Here is an 18,546-nt window from a genome sequence, read left to right as displayed (position 1 = left end):
ACTTCCTGAGCTGATTAGGGACAGGCTTCTTTTCCCTCCTCCTTACCTTATCTTACATTAAATGTCTTGCAGGATGTTTTGTAGCTGCATCAAATAAATGCTTTGCTGGCATGTTACATAGTAACATACAGATACAGGTTTTGTGTTTCCTACAAGCCACATCTATTAACTTACATCAGGTAATTAATATGTTTCATAAATATACAGTAAGATAAAGTCATTGTTCAAAGTCAGTGCATCCTGAGTAGTAATAAGAACTACCTAAAAAATGGTCTCTGGAAAATAAGGAATTTGTTGTAAGTTTTCTTATCCTTTTGATGCTAGTGACTAATCAAATAATGGTATATTTTGGTTAAGTATAGATACTGGTGATAGAGTCAGACATCCTTGAAAAATTATGTCTAGTCAGGACAATGTGCTGTTTTAAATGTGAGAGGAATACAAACAACAGCTCTCTGCTCATGGCTGCAATGCGTTACTGCAGCCAGACCATTAACCCAAGAAGTTCTTCATTAACTTCTGAGGTGTTTATAAAGATATAAATATATGTATTTATACATATTTTACAGTGTTTAGAGACTTCTGAACATATTGAAGCTTTACGAAAGTCTTTCTGTTGCTGATTTTTTCATTGAGCTACTTTTCTCTCTCTTTCATTATAAGACAGTCTCAAGAAGGTTTAGCTCAGAATCTACCCAAGTTGCTCTCTTATTATTCTAAATGGAGAAAACTAGCTCATTCTAAAATTATCTTTCACTGAGAAACTTGGAATAATTTAGGAGAGAGTTGAAGACTGTGTCATTACTCATGTCTGGAGGAGTTTGTATTTGAATATTGCCAATTAAAAATGCCCTTAGAAATAGCTGAAATAGGAACAACTTCTGAGGCTTGTGTAGCTTTTAAATTATATCTTGCTCAGAACTCCAGGTCCCCCAACACCCAGCACTAACAGAAATTAGAAATGGCATGCACTTCTTAGAGGACTTTGGCTGAACAATTTTTCTGGCTTGCACTGAATTTCTAGTGATTCCATAAATTTGATTATTCCATCTATGGATGCTAAATCTGAACCAGAGTGCCTGTAGTTATTACAGGCCACATAGCTCTCAGGCCTGACTGAGAGCTAGCCTGAGAAATTCATGAGAAGGAATTAAAACAATTCTCAGAGATACTAAACAGCCTTGCAGGTGTTGTTTTGCAGTCTTGTTTTCTCTTGCAGGAGAAGGTCAGGGGGGGTGATGGGCCCCCCTGACCAATGATGGTGATGTAGCACTTTGTTAACCAATAAGAGTTTCCTTACTTTCCACGTATCTGTCTATAAGACAGAGCTGAAGCAATAAACTAAGGAATTCTCCTGTTGTGACTCCCCTGAGAGTCAGTGTCGTTCTTTAAAGACATTCCCAATCGGAACGACATCTGGTGACCGCCCGACGTGATGTGCAGCTGACCCCTGAGGTCCGGTAACCCGACATAAAGTGCAGCCGACCCCTGAGGTCAGAAAGCAACCGACGTGATCTGCTAATCCCCTGAGGGTAAGCAGCGAGCGGGAAAAAGCCAGCCCTTCCCCCTAAAGGGGTAAGTGGAATTCTCCCGGGCTTTCCAAGAGGAATCTGGTTCTGGAAACCAACGGGATAGTGGAACCTGCCTGTGAGTGGGTTTGGAACGGCCTATCTTGGCGAAGCAGAGCTCAAAATTCCCGGGTCCGAGCCATTAGCATGTGCATAATTGCATTCGCGGAGCCGCCAAGATAAAGTCCTCATAATGAAGGACTGTACTTCAGCTGATGAACAGCTTGCCTACCTTGCATGGCAGGATGCCCTGCCCCGCATGGGACTCAGTGTTTCTGAAGATGCCATGCGTGCTTTATTTCAGTGGGTGAAAGAGCAAGGTTTTGATATAACTATGGACAATGCCTTTGATCTCGAACTTTGGCTGTCGATAGAGAACCATTTATGGTCAGAATTCATTAACGGAGATTTCAGCGTCTGTAGCCTGGCAGCCACCTGGGGAGTGCTTTTTAAAGTGCTGAAACGGAGCCAGTCTGAGGACAGTGAAACCGGGATGAGAACTTTGATGCCGAAAGTTCCTCCGTTGTACAAGATAAGGAACCGGGAGATGAAACCGTGGATGAGCTGCATAGTGCTCTTTTAGCTCTGCCCAGACCCTCAGAGGACTTTGGCGGCGAGCGAGAGCAATCTGCAGCCCAGAGATCTCCCTCTCCAGAGAGGTTTGAGCAGCCGCCATCCGTGGAGCTGGGCGCGCGGGCTTTGCCAACGGGAAAGCGGCAGGCAAGCAGAGACTGCCCGCCTCCGCCTGTGCCACCCGCAAAGCCTCCGCCGGCGCCAAAAGCGCCACCGCCGGCCGCCGCAGAGCCTCCTTTCTCCAGCGCCTCCGCGCTGTCTGAGCTTCTTCCTTCTGTGCCACGAACAGAAACGCAGACATCCCCGCTGCGGCCCGTCAGCGCGGCGGGGGAGGGGGAGAGAATCAGCGCTCAACTCCCCCGCGCCTGGCGTGCGGGCCGCTGCCGCCGAAGAGTCCGAGCGCAAATCCAGAACACGGCGGGCTGCCACCGCCGAGGAGGGGGGGGGAACCGCCCAAGCAGACCCCCCCGTGTACCAACGCGGCGGGGCGCGCGGCTGCCCCCGGCAGAGAAGCAGCGGGGGGAGGGGAAACAGCAACCTCGCCTTCCCCCTGCGCCTGCCCGCCGCCGCCGGCCGCGAGAACCCCGAAAAACCCGAGCTCAAGCCCGGATCTGGGGCCGGAGCCAGGCCCGTGGCAGGCATCGCCCCCCCCACGCGTCCGAAGCACCGGCGGGAAAGCGCAGGGTGGGGGGGGCGAACCTCGCTCGCCCCGCGCGTGCGCGAGATGGCTTGCCCTTGCGCTCCCCCCGCGCTCCAGCGGGGAGGCGCGGGAGAGAGAGAGCGCTTGTCGTGCTGCGCTCCCGATCTGAACTCTAGCAGCGGCCCCCCCGCACCCATAAAGGTGGCGGGGGGAAAGAAAGACAGCGGCAGACCCTCTGCCGGGTCCTTCTGCACCAACCCAAAGAAATACCTCAACCAGTCCGTCAACTCCAGCGGCCTGAGCCGTGCCAGCGTCCTGCAGTCCCTGCGGGACCCAAACTAACTCACTTGTACCTTTTTTAATCTTATGTTTACAGAACTGACAACCAGCCACGAAGAGATGGTAACTTCGAGTTCCTTGAACCTTCCTGAGATTCATGAACTACTGTTCAAACCCAATGAACAATAACAGCAACCATGTAAACTTTATAAATCCCTCAAAAATCCCTCAATTGTATTTGAAAAAGAAAAAAAAAAAAAAAAAAGCGGGATAAGAAGAGGGGATCAAAGCAACATAAATTGCATTGTGCATTGTTTTTATCACTTTGGTGTTCTTTCAAACTACTCTATTGACAAGTTAGACTGTCAATTCGAACAGACTAACAATGTTGTATATAGTGTTTTGTATAGTGTGTGTATTAATTCACTGAATTAGAAATATTAGACTCAACCATCAAGTCCTTGCAAGGAGAACAAATCCTAAATACCAAAACATAAACCAAAATTCTAAATTAATTCTAAATCAGCATCCATTCTAATTTCTAGTAAAAGAAACCTCTTGTGCTGTGTTTGTTCCTTTTCCTGCAGGGGCCCAACAGGAAATTACAAACACGGTACATTTTTTTTTTTTTTTTTCCTAAGCGAAAAAGGTGAATTATGGATGCTAAATCTGAACCAGAGTGCCTGTAGTTATTACAGGCCACATAGCTCTCAGGCCTGACTGAGAGCTAGCCTGAGAAATTCATGAGAAGGAACTAAAACAATTCTCAGAGATACTAAACAGCCTTGCAGGTGTTGTTTTGCAGTCTTGTTTTCTCTTGCAGGAGAAGGCCGGGGGGGTGATGGGCCCCCCTGACCAATGATGGTGATGTAGCACTTTGTTAACCAATAAGAGTTTCCTTTCTGTACTTTTCACGTATCTGTCTATAAGACAGAGCTGAAGCAATAAACTAAGGAATTCTCCTGTTGTGACTCCCCTGAGAGTCAGTGTCGTTCTTTAAAGCCGTTCCCAATCGGAACAACATCCATCAATGCTTCCAGCATTTTGTGTAGACAACAGCTTTTGTAAACTTACGCTGGTATTTTTGTCAGAAAGGTTTTCTGCACCAAAACCAATCCTTCGCTGTTTTTTTATATCATTGAGTGGCTTCAAGTCTTCTTTCTTTGATTGTATTTTCAGGTGTCTGAGCTCTCTTTTATGCCTTTTACTTAGACACTCATTCTGTTATTATTAAGTAATTCCTAGTTCCCCATAAGTTTGGCTGATCTTTGAATAAACACCAAAGTATCTTTATTGATGCAGGAGTGGAAGAGAAGAACTACCAGCTATTTTTATGTTGAAGATACCATGGTTTGACTGAATTTTCCATATATTGAAATGTTATATCTGAAAGGCATCCCACACCCGTAAGAAAATTCCTCTGAAGTCATATCCAGGCAGGAGAGGAGATAGGTGTTTGTGTTGCTAGAGTTTTAATCACCAATTCTCATCCTCTGGGATCTTTTACCAGACATTAGAGCCTAGGGCAGCCTTTGAGGTGCTCTGAGAGCATGGCAAGGGGAGGAACCAGTTGGATGCACTCTTCTGCAAATCATTCTGTTCAAGTAGCTGGTACTTGTGTAAAAGGAGAAAAAGATGCTTTGAATATTCCCACTTCAGTCAACCAATACATTTAAATGGAAGAGAGTTCCACTCCACTTCTTCAGTGAATATTCTTTCACATGGATGAGTAGCTACAACTTCCCTACAAGTAACCCACTGAATTTGCTTTTCCATGTATCTTCCACCACTGCTATTTCTTTTGGCTTGGCAATGTTATGGCTTTTCCTTTGAGGAACTTGTTTTAGGCTTCAGCTCCTGCAGGCTGAGATATCAACACAGACATAGGCCAGAGTTCCAAAGGAGTACCTAGGATTACCAAAACATTAAATTTCTAAAAGATGATAGTTCTATAACCAGAGTGTCGCACTATATTAGGAACAGTGATAAGCATGACACTAACTCCCTTAGCTTCATTGTCCAAAAGAGCAAAGTTTATTATTCTTAATCTTTTATACACATGTTCAAGAATGTCTGAGAGGTAAAACTCTCATTGGCCATTAAAACAACATATCACCATAAATGAAACACCACCCTTTGACTAAACAACACTTGCAGATTGTTGTCCTTTACCAAGGACTGTTTGGATTCTTTCTTATGCTTTCCCAGGCCAGACTGAGAAGCCTGGGACTTAGTGTGACTTAGTTTTGCACAGGCTCTGTTCCCTGCTTACTTTTTGCATTTAGCATCCATACCAGAGTATATAGGTCACATCTTCTCCTTGGCTCTATCTATTGCATAAATACAAACCAGTAGGGAACATTGTATGTTTAAGGTGATTTCTTGTCTCATTTAATTTGCAGCTTATATGGTATCTCTGCAAACATGGAGACGGTAGCACTCCTAAGTCCCATAAGGAAAGGGACTGTTTTATTGTGTGGTGTTGCTGAGTCAATGGGACAATTCTAAATTGCATTTATTCATGGATGCTTGTTCTTCAACCAATAGGAAACTGCAGTATTTTGGGTATTTCCACCTAGTGCAAACTCCTTACACATTTGAATTTTATCTGTCTGGAGGCTTTGCTGTGAATGCAAGTGCGTGGTTCTCTTGGGTATTTTATTACTGAGTTCTAGAAGGGGGGAAAAAAAAAAAAAAAAAAGTCATGCCAGTACATAATAAAGTTGTTGGAGGGTAAAAAAACCATGAAAGTTATTATATATGGTGGCAATATCTATTTAAAATGGTAATGAAAATCAGTCTGCTCTGAAAGAAAACAATTAAATAAAGGCCCAAATAACATTTTAAATCAGACTAACACCACTGCTATTACCTAACTTGCCCAGAGTTTACCTGAAGACCTGGTATTTTGCCTTCTGGCATTCTGGCAGACTCAAACTTCATGGACACCATCTGAAGCTCTGCTCTGACCATTGATTTTGACAGTCACACCAGAACAAAAAAAAATCCATTAAACACAGAGTGGGGACTGAAACTGGGAGCTGACGGTGTTTTATAAAATGGTCTGTACTGACTGCAGTAGGTTTGGTATTTGTTTTAGCACTGATTTGAAGGAAGCAGGATCTGGTCTTTTGCCCTGGATTCTGTTTCAGGGCAGCACGAAGTATGAGTTTACTCATCCTCTAAGAGACTTCAAAGAAATGCAGCACCACTATTTGTTGTCTTTAGCATGGTTGTGCCTCTTCTACCGCATGGTTGGTGTGGGATAGTGCCTTGCCTCATTCCTGTCCTGTGCTGCCGCAGTTCTTTGCCATGTGAGACAACCCCTAGGAATTCCTGGGGGTTTGCTGGTGCTTATGGTCTCCTTCAGGTTTTTCAACAGGTTAAAGCCAAGTGAAAGCATCTTTATACATGTATCGGTACCTGGACAGAAACTGGGTCATCTTGGGCTTCTGCATTTTGTTGTCTCCATGTTCTGAGTAACTCCATCAGGATGTAGGTTACAAAAGGGAAACGAGGGAAAAGATGTAAAGAGAGCTTTTTTGGCTTCAGCTAGTGCTGGGAATTTGGAACTGCACATTTGGACTTTGTATTGTCTGATTTTCTCCCTATAAACTAATCTCCCTCTTCTCTTGTGTTGTAATATGTTTATTTAATTCTGTTGAAATTGTTGGTATTTTGTCTGTTGGTATGTTCCTGGTTTTCCCCCATTGATTACTTTGGTAGGTTCCAGTTGTCCATCACATAAACCCTACCTAGTTTTCTTGATTGTTCCTCATCAATCACCTTAACCCTGCCCCAACTCACCATCCATCATTGTAAACCCCACCGCTCCTTCCAGATCCTTCCATGTATATCATCCCTTCTTCTGTACTTTATTTGTTGATATGTTACATTCCCGCTTTCTTTGTATTCTCATTGGTCACTGAGATTGTAACCTCCTCCCCTCACCCCTCCTACTGCGAGCTCCCATTGGACCCTGGACTGTACCCTCCTCTTGGATAAAACCCAGTGTACAGAGGGGCTCAGGGCTCTCTTTGGTCCTGAACTCTCGCAGCCCAGACCCTCATGTTCCTCCCCTCTCCTTAATAAACCTGTTCCTGGGAACTCCTACCAAGAGAGTCTCCTCCATCCTTTTACCACCACCCATGACAACTGAGTTGGCAGAGCTTGGTGTGAATTGGCGCTCTGAAGGTTCTGCAGTGGGATTGCCTTTCCCCTGCAGTTCCCCACTCCTGGTGACTGCCCGTGCTGGAGTGGCACCATAGAGCTAGCCTGGAGCTCCAGTGAGGCCAATAGCATCGTGATTCTTGGAATAATTTGGATTATGGTCTTTTTTCCCCATCCAATCCCCACACTGGTTTGGTTTTTGTTTTTCATGCATTTTGATTGTTTCGTTGTTTTGGTAGGGATTTTTAATTGATTTTTTTTCCCCTTATGAAAGCTGAGACAATTTATCTCAAAATACTTGAAGCAAAGCTGAAGCCAGTTTTTAAGAGCTCGCAGGGGTCTGCCACTGTGGGCTGATGTGTTTGCACAGGGCAGAAAGTCTCCAAGCAGATATTGCTGCTGCTCCAGAAATGTGCATGAATATCAAGTGTATTCTCTTTGTAGTTTCTTCGTAAAAGACAACTGCTAAGTAAGATGCCTTTAACTGGTTTTAGTAGCCAAAATCATGAAGTGAACAATGGGGAGCTAAAGGATCTCAGGCAATGAGTTCCAAGAGGCCCAGAGAATGAGGGCACTGTGGTGAGAGGTGATGGATGATGGCAGAGTCCTGTTGGGGCCGAGACTCTGCTAAAACTCCCTATGATGTAAAGAGATGGAAGACAATTTCTATTAATTTTGTAACAGTTTACTAAGGAAAAGCAACTGCCTCTTCCCCTTCCTTCTTGAGATAAAACAGGGCTGCTCCTCATTCTCCATTTTTGACATTATGTTTTTGTTAAACAGTGCTGTCTGCTGGGGGAAGTAGAGGGGGAGATGCACTGGGGTCACCATTATTAGTGACTTCATGTGCTCCTCTCAGAGGATACTGCCTAAAAGCTGCACTCAGGGCAAGTATGTAATGCAAATCTTCTAGTGGGTTCATTCCACTCTAACTCCTTCCAACTGACACTGGATTTGGAGAGACTCTGAAAGCAGCCAGGATGTTACAGTTCAGCAGAAACTGACCTTGAGTCACCCCAAGGGATATAACTGATACTTCTGTAACCTCAAATGATCCCAAGAAGCCAAGTGAGGGATGACAAATGATGGTGGGGCCTAATACTTGAGCCCTAGGGGAGCCCAAATGTATTTTTGGGTGTCAGGATGATCTCAATTGATGTCCTGATGCAGATTTAGTCCCCAGGTAACTTTAAGGGACACTGTGGGCTCATAGGGACATCTCAGGGGACTTCTGAGAAAGAAATACAGGACAGGATGGGCCTGAACTGATCTGCAGAGTTAGATTTGGTGCATGGGCATCTGGAACTGACCTCTAGGAGTTAATGTGGTGACCCCAAAATCACATGCACTGCATGCATGTCTGGGCACAGAAGTCAACAGTTTGAACATGGCCATCATCTGTGGTTGCTAATTAGCACAGGGAGTTACTTGAGATCACCAATTAATAGATGGAGTTACTAGAGATCACCTTTATAATTTTGGCTCATGGTCATCCAGAGTCACTAATTATCACTAATTGAATTATTTAAACAATGTTGTCAGGTGTGTTTCTGGAGAAAAGAGATTGAGTCAGAGACTATGTCTACAAAAACCCATTTATTGTTAATATTCAAATTTTTGCTGGTTGTGACAATTGTATCATTAACCTAAAAATGCTGGGAGAAAGAGCTTGGTATGCTTCTTGAAACACTGTAGTCTCAAAACTTTAGCTTCTTTCTCCCCTACCCCCAAGGTAAATTTCTAAGGCTCCTGTCCAGAAAAAGGCGACAACCTGTGTGCATCAAAATAGACAAGTAAATAAAATGAACTCATGACTTACTCTAGTAACATGATGTATGTATTATATATATAATTTCTGAATGCTTGGTGATGAGAAAACTGAAAATAAAGTCAGATAGAGCACTGACCTAGAAAGCATTCAGACCCTGCAGTATAAGTACAAATCTTTTAACTTTACTTACTTTTTACTTGCTGGTCGATCTTTTCAAAATCTTGTATGATAGAATCAGCTCCTAAGGTGCACTGTGGCCTACATCTGTGATTTTAAAGTAAGGAAATGGTAAGTATGACAAAATAACTTATATAATGTTTAAAGTTATGTATTATTCCTTCACCTGCTCTAGCTCCTTCATTTAATGTTCTTTTCATTTTGATATAGATTTGTCTTGCCATTTCCCTTCTGGGTTTCACCAGATTGCTACCTGTAGTGAATTAGTAGGAAGACAAGCATAAAGTCAATTCCACTTGCTGTAATTCTCCAGATTTTAAAAGGGAAAGACATGTATTTAATTTGCTTTGCAACGTTTGAGCTCATGGGGTTCATTAATTTCTCAAGAAGTAAATAAGTTCCAGTGGTTTGTTCTCCAGTTTATCACTTTTTGTCTGTTTCCATTTTAGCTGATAATTCAACCTCACCCTCTTGCTTGAATGAAATCTGTGAGTGAACACATATGAGCTTTTTCAGTTTGGGGCACAACTGTGCAGTAAACAGGCATTTTTTGCTTAATTGCTCTTGTAGTTGGCACCTCATGGCTTCAGAGCACAGGTAGCACACAATCATGGGTTGTATTGCACTGACAGAGACCAGTAGGGACTGTCCTTTTTCAAGACCATATTTTACTGGTTCTGGGGTGGGTTTCTTGGGCATGGATGTTCCTGGTCCTGCATCTCCCACTGAGCGACATGAGGAGTGCTCCTGGGCATGCCAGCTAGGCAGGCATTGTAGACATTGAGAGGAAACTGTAGCTTACTTGTCTGCTGTTTTAGGCAGAAGGGAAACACAATTAGGTGAGGAAGTCTCATTAATGAGGCTACTTTATTAGCAGCTGTTGGTGGGGTGGGGTGTGGAAATGTTAGATTTAGAAGATAATCAGCATGCATTTTTATCTCTACCTAAAATAGTAGAATGGAAAATTATCTTATCTCCATAAACTGCTATTTTTTACTTAGTAAATTATTTTACTGCCCAAAGAAAATGCCACACAAAGAACTGTAGTTGGGAGGCATGTAGTTATTTATCTTGGTCAAAGTGTCTCAGTTAAAAAGCCATCAGTAGGAGACAATAATAATAAATACATATGGCATTTGGCTAGAAGAATACAAGATTATCCTAAATAGAAACACATTTCTAAAAGAATAATTGTAACTAATTAGAAGTTTCCAGTTATGCTTAGAGTTGTAAGAAAGTGAAATCAAATTTAATTGTGCAAGGTCCCAGCTGTGCCAAAGGTGTTATAAAGAATATCTTTATGGAGACATTCAGTATAACAAACTGGCTTTGTGTTATTATTAGCATGCTCAGTTGCACATTTTCTTTATATTAGTTTAAAGTTTAATGATGGTGTTTGTAGGACTAATTACCAAGAAATTGCACAGCACTTATTGGGATAGTCACCCAAAAGTCTTACATTTTTGCAATGTTAAGTTATCGATGACTCCAAAGTATCTTTGACTAAATTCTTTATATTCTGTAGCTGTACAAGCAGGTACTTAAAAGTGGACCTGTGATCATGCCCACAGGTCCTTTGGATACATTAACAGTGACTTTAAACAGTTGTTCCCTCATTCCTGCATGGTAGCAGAGGATTGCTGACCAGCATCAGAATTTACTAGGATGAGTGCAGCACTGCTCTGGGACATTGTCAGTGAAGGACTGGTTATCTTGGGTGATAGGAGGGTCCACTGGCTGGGAGCTGGGAAACATGGTGTCGTGGTTTTAAAGCAGTAACTAAAAAATCACTTATTTCTTGCTGTGAGATATGGATTAGAACAAGAGCAAAACAGGCTTAAAACTTAAAAGGAATAAAGAAAGTTTATTAACAAGACTACAAGAACAAAAAAAAACCCCCACCAGAATAAACTTCCAGAAAACCCTTTTATCTCTCACTACTTAACCATTCTCTTGTACATGTGACTACATAGAGACAAAAACTTTGGAACTTTGGTGTTTAAAACAGTCCCAATTCCTTCTACAGTCTTTTCATCAGTCTTTCTTCATCAGTAGAGAAACAGAAGTCTCTTTCTGCTAATCTATGGAGTTTCTCACAAGAAAACTATTTCTATTATAGCTTTCTATTTTTCTGATGCCAGTTGCCCGGAAATCCGGTCATCAGAATTCACTCCTCCCATTTCACATCACTCTGAGGTGTGTATGGGTCATGAATCTAGGGATGTCATTTTAAGGATGATTTATTCAAAGGCAAAAGTCCTCTTCATCTGTCTCTGTGAGCTTCGCTGGAAAACAGTTTTCTCATTGCCCCCCAAGGCTTCAAATCTTCGCTTCACTCTGTTCCAGCACTTCACTGTATCACAATTACTCTACTTTTTACTCAAAATCCACACTTTGAACACTCCATTCCTCCAAATATACTCTGTCATGAATTAAAGGAGTTTTTTCCAGAACACTATTGTCCATCTCCATAGCTTTAACAGAAAAATATTTCAGCTTAATTAAAGCATCTCCTTATTCTCTACTTCTTCTGAAGCTTAGTTCTTTTCTTTACTATCTCTAATAGTTTATAAAGTCTCTTTACATGTTGATTACTCTCTTTTTCTCTTGCTGGATAAATGGATTAATCTGCAAGTCTCATCTGGGTAAGGAAAAGGTTAAAATCTTGCCCAGGCTTTGTAGATGGTTCTGTGATCTCTGACGGAGCAGCGGCTGGAGTTGTCTGCAATGGAAGATTCTTCATGTCTGCTCTGGAGAGTGTGGTCACTGTCTCAGCATGCCGCAGGTCAAGAGCTTTTTTTCCTTTCTTTACTCGGAAGTCTCTGGTGAATTCAGTCACAGCAAAAATTGCAGCCGAGCCAGAGACCGGCCTGACCCAGCCAGAGCCCAGGGCAAGTCCCGCAGGCCCCATCTCCCAGCCAGGAGCCACGGCAGGCCCAGCCCAGCCCCTGCCCGGGCCGCATGGGCTGGGCAGTGGACGAGAAGTCAGCTAAAGCTCTGTTGCCTTTCACAGCCAGGAAACCAAGAGAACAAGAGTGCTCTGACTTTACATCTTAAGGAGATGTTCACAGGTTGACTTAACTTTTTAATGGTCAAAACTGCTGTCAATTCCCAGTAATGACCAATAATTGGTCAGGAGAAAAGACTCCCATCAGTCACCAGCAGTTTCAACTTTCTTAGCTCCCAAAACTACCTTAAAGGTAATGACACATGGGCAAAGAGGACACACAGTAGCCATACATGTTTTCTGACAATTGTTGTTAAGGCATTCTGAGGAGGAAAGCTAATTCTTCATAGTAGCTCCAGATAAAAATCTTGATACACAATGAGAATATAATGTATCTCCTCCCTGGATTTTGGCTGGCCAAACCCAGAAGTGAAGCAAGGGCTTTTTCAATAGCACTCACTGTCTTCACCAGGGGAATCCTTGTCTGCCATGGTGAAAATAAATCTTAGGAACCAACGTGGTCATGGAGAAAGAGTGATCATGAGAAAAATGCTGTGATATTAGAGGGATGTAGGAAGATTTGATGTAGAAATCCTGCTAATTTTGGAATTGACACAGAAGTCAGGAATAGTTTTTGGATTAGGCTGTGCAGTCCAAACCATTTTCCCATTCTTTTCTGGCAGCTTGGTTCCCCCACCACAGCCTCTCTGGAGGTGACATGGTGACATGGATAAGTGAAGCTTTCAAATTTATGCAAGTCTTCCCAATGATTTTTTCAAGCCCTGCAAGGTTAAGTCTTGTCTGTTATACGAGAATTTCTTTCCAAGAGCACAATTTGCTTCTCAACCCCAAAGGTGACTTTCCTGCCCGTAAAGATCCCTCCTGGTCACCAGGCTGTTTTGTCCTTAAACCACCTGGCCTGGCACGCTGAGACTCTCTCTCTTCTTCCCCTCCTACTGTTGTAATGCATTTAGAAAAATGGTATTGTTAATGTTCAGGAACACACATAATCATTGAATGATTATATGAAGGTACTTTATTGAAGAGCTCTGGGTGTCAGGGGTACCCATACCCAAATCTGACCCATCTTGGTTTTGAGTTGAACATGTTTTTATACTCTATCGTTATATAACTTACATATTAATTATTAAACTTACATTGTTCTATTGTATGCATTGTTTTTACCCAAGCATGGGTTTCTCATGATCCCTCCTCAAACCCCTAACATTGTTCCTCATGTTCTTTAAACAATAATTACATCTAGTCACATCTAACAATTGTATTATTTATCATATACTGATTACACAGGTGCAGTTTCACTTGATCTTTAGCAAGCACAAGGCCTAACATTTAGCACAAGGGCCTACTTTTCCCAGGGCATTCCAAGCTTAACTTTCTTTCTAAGTCCCCGAATTTTCTATGATTTTAAAACCTTTTACTATCAGTATGACCCAAGAATGTACCCCTGAAATACAGAATGTTAGCTTCTCCCCCTTATCTCTTCCTTCCCAGTTTTCCTTATTGGCTGTAAGGTTGTAACCCTCACCCCTCTCCCTGACTTCAAAAAAGAGCGCATTATCAATTTTCTTTCTCTTTCTCCACTCAATCCCCAGAATAAAGCTGGAATACCTCGTTTTAGTCCCTTTAGTTCATGCTATAATATCTTTCCCACTTTCTGAGCTGCAGCAGGGAGGACCATGGCTACAGAGAGGCCGGGGAACATTTATAATAAATAGCATCCTACCTTGAAGACAATCACAAGGCAACCATCTCTATTCCCACAGCTCCTCTCCCCTGCTTCACAGGACCACAATGAAGTGTTAGCCTTGGGAGCTGACTGAGGGACTGACCCTTAATTAGGGCAGGAGGGGACTGACAGGAGCAACAGGAGCACTGTGTTCCACAGCCACATCATCTGACACATGGCACTTAGCTCTTCTGCAGTGTTGTAAGTGTGGAGCAAAGGCTGAAAGTCTCGGTTTTAGTAGCTCTGGTCTCAAGAAGAGGCATACAGCTCAAACATACCTTAAAAGAGAAAGGAGTTGTCCTGTGTATCTCAGCCTTGACTGTCATATTCCTGGCCTTTGCGCTCAAGCAGGGGGAGGCAGCCAGAGAAAGGCAGCAAAACGCAGCACAAGGGTTTGTCCCAGTAGATCTGCAGGCATTGTTGGAAAAGAAGTCATTCCTGATACTGACAATAACTTGGGATGGAATTCACTTCTCTCTACCTCAGACACCTGTGATGTATTTACATTTGCAGCTGAACTGAGCACTCCAGGCTTCCCTTATTAGTTAATGGAAGTGATTATCTATTTTTAGGCATGAGTCACCTGTCTTATTTTAGATCTCTATTTTAGTGCATGATGAATTGTATGATGTCCATTAACAATTCAGGAGAAAGTCTAATCCAAGTAGCTCAGATGTGGTCCTCTTAATTGATTTATTTGGATGATTTCTACCCCATCTGCCTAGGTCATTAAAGCACTGAGTATCTCCCAAGGCTAAAACTGAGTCAAACAGTGAGAGAGGCAGTGCAGAAAGCACTTTTCCTTTCTTTGCCCAGATAGCACCATATTTTCAGGTGTGACTTGCACCTGAACACTTGAATTGGCTGTGGTTGTTTTGTACTGTCAAAAGTATCATTGGTCCTTGTCTAGGAGCAGTATGGTCTCCATCTAGCCAGAAAAAGAAGTTTTAGCTCCCTTCCCTCTCAAGTATCTGCTGTTTTATTGACAAATTCCTTCCCCTCCCTTGCCCTGTCCCTACCCTCTTTTTCCATATGGCTTTCTGTCTGGACCCCTTCTTGATGCAGCCAGACCTAGCAATTCGCTGTACCTCCGCTGAGGCTGCTCAACTTCTTTACCTTTTGCTGAAACTAAGCTCCCTGACACCGAGGCAGGAATATAAGCTATACATCAATAGTCACTACTGTGGAACCTAGAATAACAGATCCCTGCATGTGACCCATACACCTCTGCCTCCCACATTGGACCCAGAACTTGTTGTGGATTGGAACAGGCAGCAATAGGGAAGGCTGGGTCCTACCAAGCATTTCTAAGCTGATGAAAGGAGCGGGAATTCCCCAGTCACGGTCCATGTGCAGGGACCAGGTGTAGGTAGCAAAGCATGTCAGTAGGGATGAAGTACAAGAATGATGAGGGACTGTTTTATCTCCCACAGCATTTTCCCACAGCTGACATGGGCTCATGATGTTTTCCATGGGAACAGATCTCATGTGTAGTACAACTCTGAGCCTCTAGTACTCGAGGAGCTGCACTCCTTGAGGACACCAGAGGCCATGAACCATCAGTGTCTGATGGCTGCCCACACCCTGCCTGGAAAAATTCTCACAAGATCAACTGTCCCACCACTGAAGGCTCTTACAGGAGGGATGCCTGCTATGACGGTCTCAGAGTGAGTATTCCCTAGGGGTGGGTTACATGGAGACTGAGGAATGAGGCATTTGTGATCAATTCAGCTGTCTAATAGAACTAGGATTGAATTTCTCATTTCCAAGCCTTACTTGTAGCTTGAATATTGATGCATCTCTTCCTGCCCTTGCTTTTCAACCTGAAGGGTTTATCTTCAACTTGTTTCGTCCCTTTTCACACCATTTAGTTGTCAGTGGTGTACAAATCCTGGATATTTATTTTAATCTCAGTTCCGAGCGTGCATACCAGCAATCTAATGATGTCATGAGCTCTGAAAATCTGCCATCCCTAAACTCAGTCTGAATCCAGCACCTGTTCTAATATTGAATATCTGTGTACTCACGCACATGGTATGGGTTTCCATATTCTCTCTTGCCAGCTAACACAGTGAATCCTGGATGGACTGAGGACACTGAATCACTCTTCATTCTTCTCACCATTTGCATTTTGTTTCCAGGCTGTCATTCCAAGACAGATGATGAACTTGGCCTGTGATGAATTGCAGAGGCTTTGGATAAAGGGTGAATATTGATCTTCATGGATAGGATTTCTTCTCTAGGGGAGAAGTGAAGATGTTCAAGGATGTGTGGGATGCAGAGAATCCACCTTGTGACACTGATACTTTATAAGCACAAGTTCAGAATATGTGTCCAGCTGTTATAGCAGAATATAGCAATGATGAAAGTTTCCTGTTCCAGTGCAAGATGATCCTGTAGGATGTCCTATAATATGGAGTGCTGATAGGTGTCATGTTCCAGGACTCTGATTCTCAATAATCCTATTTGCTGTAAAGAGAAAAGAGCACACACAGCAGGTTCTAGCTGTATCAGTTACTGTACATCTGAAATGTGTCCTGATTCTAGAAGAATGTCTGCTAGATAGCTTAAAATATATGAAATGCAAATCATTTGGCACACTTAGGGAGTTCTGTCCTACAATTTTTTCCCCTTCTGCTTCTCTTGTTGCTAATGAAACAGCTGCTTTCTGGTTTCAGGCTTCAACCTATTTTTAGAATCTTTTTATGCTATTGGCCCTTTGAAATGCATGAATTGATATGAAAGAAAGCCAGTGTCATTGCTATGAGGCAAGAAGAAGGCTTATAGGTAAAGTCATGTCTGGTGATGAGAGAATGTCTCAGCTATTCATCTCCTCCCTTCCTTTATTTCTATAAAGTAACCCAGTTCCCCATGGTACATGGTTTCATGCCTTTTCTGCTTTTATTTAAGCATTACAATTATATCAGCCATAGCCCTTAATTAGCACAGCATCAGCAGATAACTCCTTGCTCCACTGCAGGAATGTGCTGGCCCAAAGTAGAAGAGGAAGTGGAGGAGCTTGGTTTCCAAGGAAAGAAGCTGGAGAACAGTGCAGAAAGAAGGAATTTGTGAATGAAACAGAGCAAGTGGAAGGTAGAATCTATTTATTGGATGAGTGTTAAAGCTTGTTTCTGTGAGCAGCTGTGTTCTCACTGGGATGTCAGATTTTGCCACTCTGCAGCAAGATTTTACTGGAAGGGCTGTGGGTTGGAAAGTAGAGTATATCATCATCTAAAGAGTCCAGTTATCCTAATGACTGAGGATGTCAAAGATACAAATCCAGAACCACTGAATTGGTGTATACTCCAATCTGCCCAATATGATTGCAGGTGTGACTTTAAATGTGATATAAATAATCACATTATTTCATTAGTTATTTACCATCTGCAATTAATTAATTCAGCACTAAACTAGCTTAAGCAGCAGTTCCATTTGGGTTTGTAGTTTCTAGGCTGGAGGCCCATCTGTGTCTCAGCTGGGTGTCATGATCCACTAACACAAGTGGGAGTCATGAGAGGTTTGTTTGATCTCAGAGTGCAAAAAGGATGCCAAGGGATTTCAGTTTAAATCACAACAGCAATAATGTATCTTTATTTTAGTGCCAGCATCATGGGTTATGCAATAGATGAGAGGGAGAGAAAGGGGGGGGGTGGCTGGGAGCGAGAGAGAGACGCAAAGTAAAGAGTGAGAAAAGGGGAGTTATAGCTACCAATGGACGAGACAGGGTCGGCGGTGTCATCTTCCATGGGGAGATCTCTCTCTGAAAGTGACTTAGAAAAGTCACTTTTATGGTCTGTTTCAGAGAGAGGGGCAGTTGGCCAAAAGGTGATGAGATTTATCGACTACTGTGGTGTGATCTGTTGCTCTGAGAAGCAGGTGCAAGGTACAGAGCACGCCACTCTTCACAAGTCCCTGCTCAACAGCAGGAATTAAGGCAATGTACCATGGCAGCACAGCAAACACACCTGCAAACAATCACTATTGTGGTGAGACCCGTTGCTTTGGGAAGAAGGTGTCAGGTCGAGCACACCTTCAAACAATCACTTAGCAGGCATCCACCTCCACCAGGCCAGAACCCCTGCACAAAGTCCCCTGGGGTCTTCAGGGTCTTAGTCTGTATTCTTGTGATGGTCATGAGGCAGATGAGGGAAACTTCAGACCATCTCTTACACTGACACAAATGAACATGCTGTAGTTAACTGAAGTGGGAAGAATCATACCTAGTGTCTTGGTTGCAATGTTGACAACTAACTTATTTCTTTTAAAATCCAAGCCACACTCAGTTCATTTTGGATGATTAAAAAGGAATTTTAATTTTTGTTCCCTGGTTTCTGAGTTTTCTCCTGAAAAATATTTTTGATCTGATCAAACAATTTTATCCTTCCGAACAGACCTTTATTCTCATTGCTGCATCCATTTCTGCCTTGAGGCAGTGGACTCCTGTTTGCTCTGCATCCATGTGCAGTTTCATTGCAGTTGAGTAATCTCCAATGTATCTGCTGAACTCTCACTAAAGACAAGAAGGTCTGAACGCAACAAGGTTTGGCTTTCTTTTTTTATGGTTGAAAAAATGTGGTTTGAATTCTGTGCTACGGAGAAAATCTCTGTATATAGTATTGCATAGATTGCAAATATCTGCCATGTTTTCACCTGCTTAGAATACAACCACCTATG

At 42.8% G+C, this 18,546-nt stretch overlaps 1 long non-coding RNA gene across 1 annotated transcript; it reads right to left on the bottom strand.

Moving 5' to 3' along the window:
• Window positions 1–8,811: 8,811 nt before the first annotated feature.
• LOC111930673 (uncharacterized) lies at window positions 8,812–14,144 on the bottom strand. Its single transcript, XR_002865260.1, has 3 exons — window positions 13,870–14,144; window positions 9,192–9,265; window positions 8,812–9,001 (listed from the first exon to the last, which is right to left on the bottom strand). It is a non-coding gene; the product is annotated as an uncharacterized LOC111930673 (long non-coding RNA).
• Between the last annotated feature and the right edge of the window lie 4,402 nt (window positions 14,145–18,546).

Source organism: Cyanistes caeruleus, chromosome 6 (genome assembly GCF_971803275.1).
Source record: "Cyanistes caeruleus chromosome 6, bCyaCae1.hap1.1, whole genome shotgun sequence".
Lineage (NCBI taxonomy): Eukaryota > Metazoa > Chordata > Aves > Passeriformes > Paridae > Cyanistes > Cyanistes caeruleus.
Note: the sequence above shows the minus strand (reverse complement) of the source record. Positions and strands in the feature narration are given on the sequence as shown.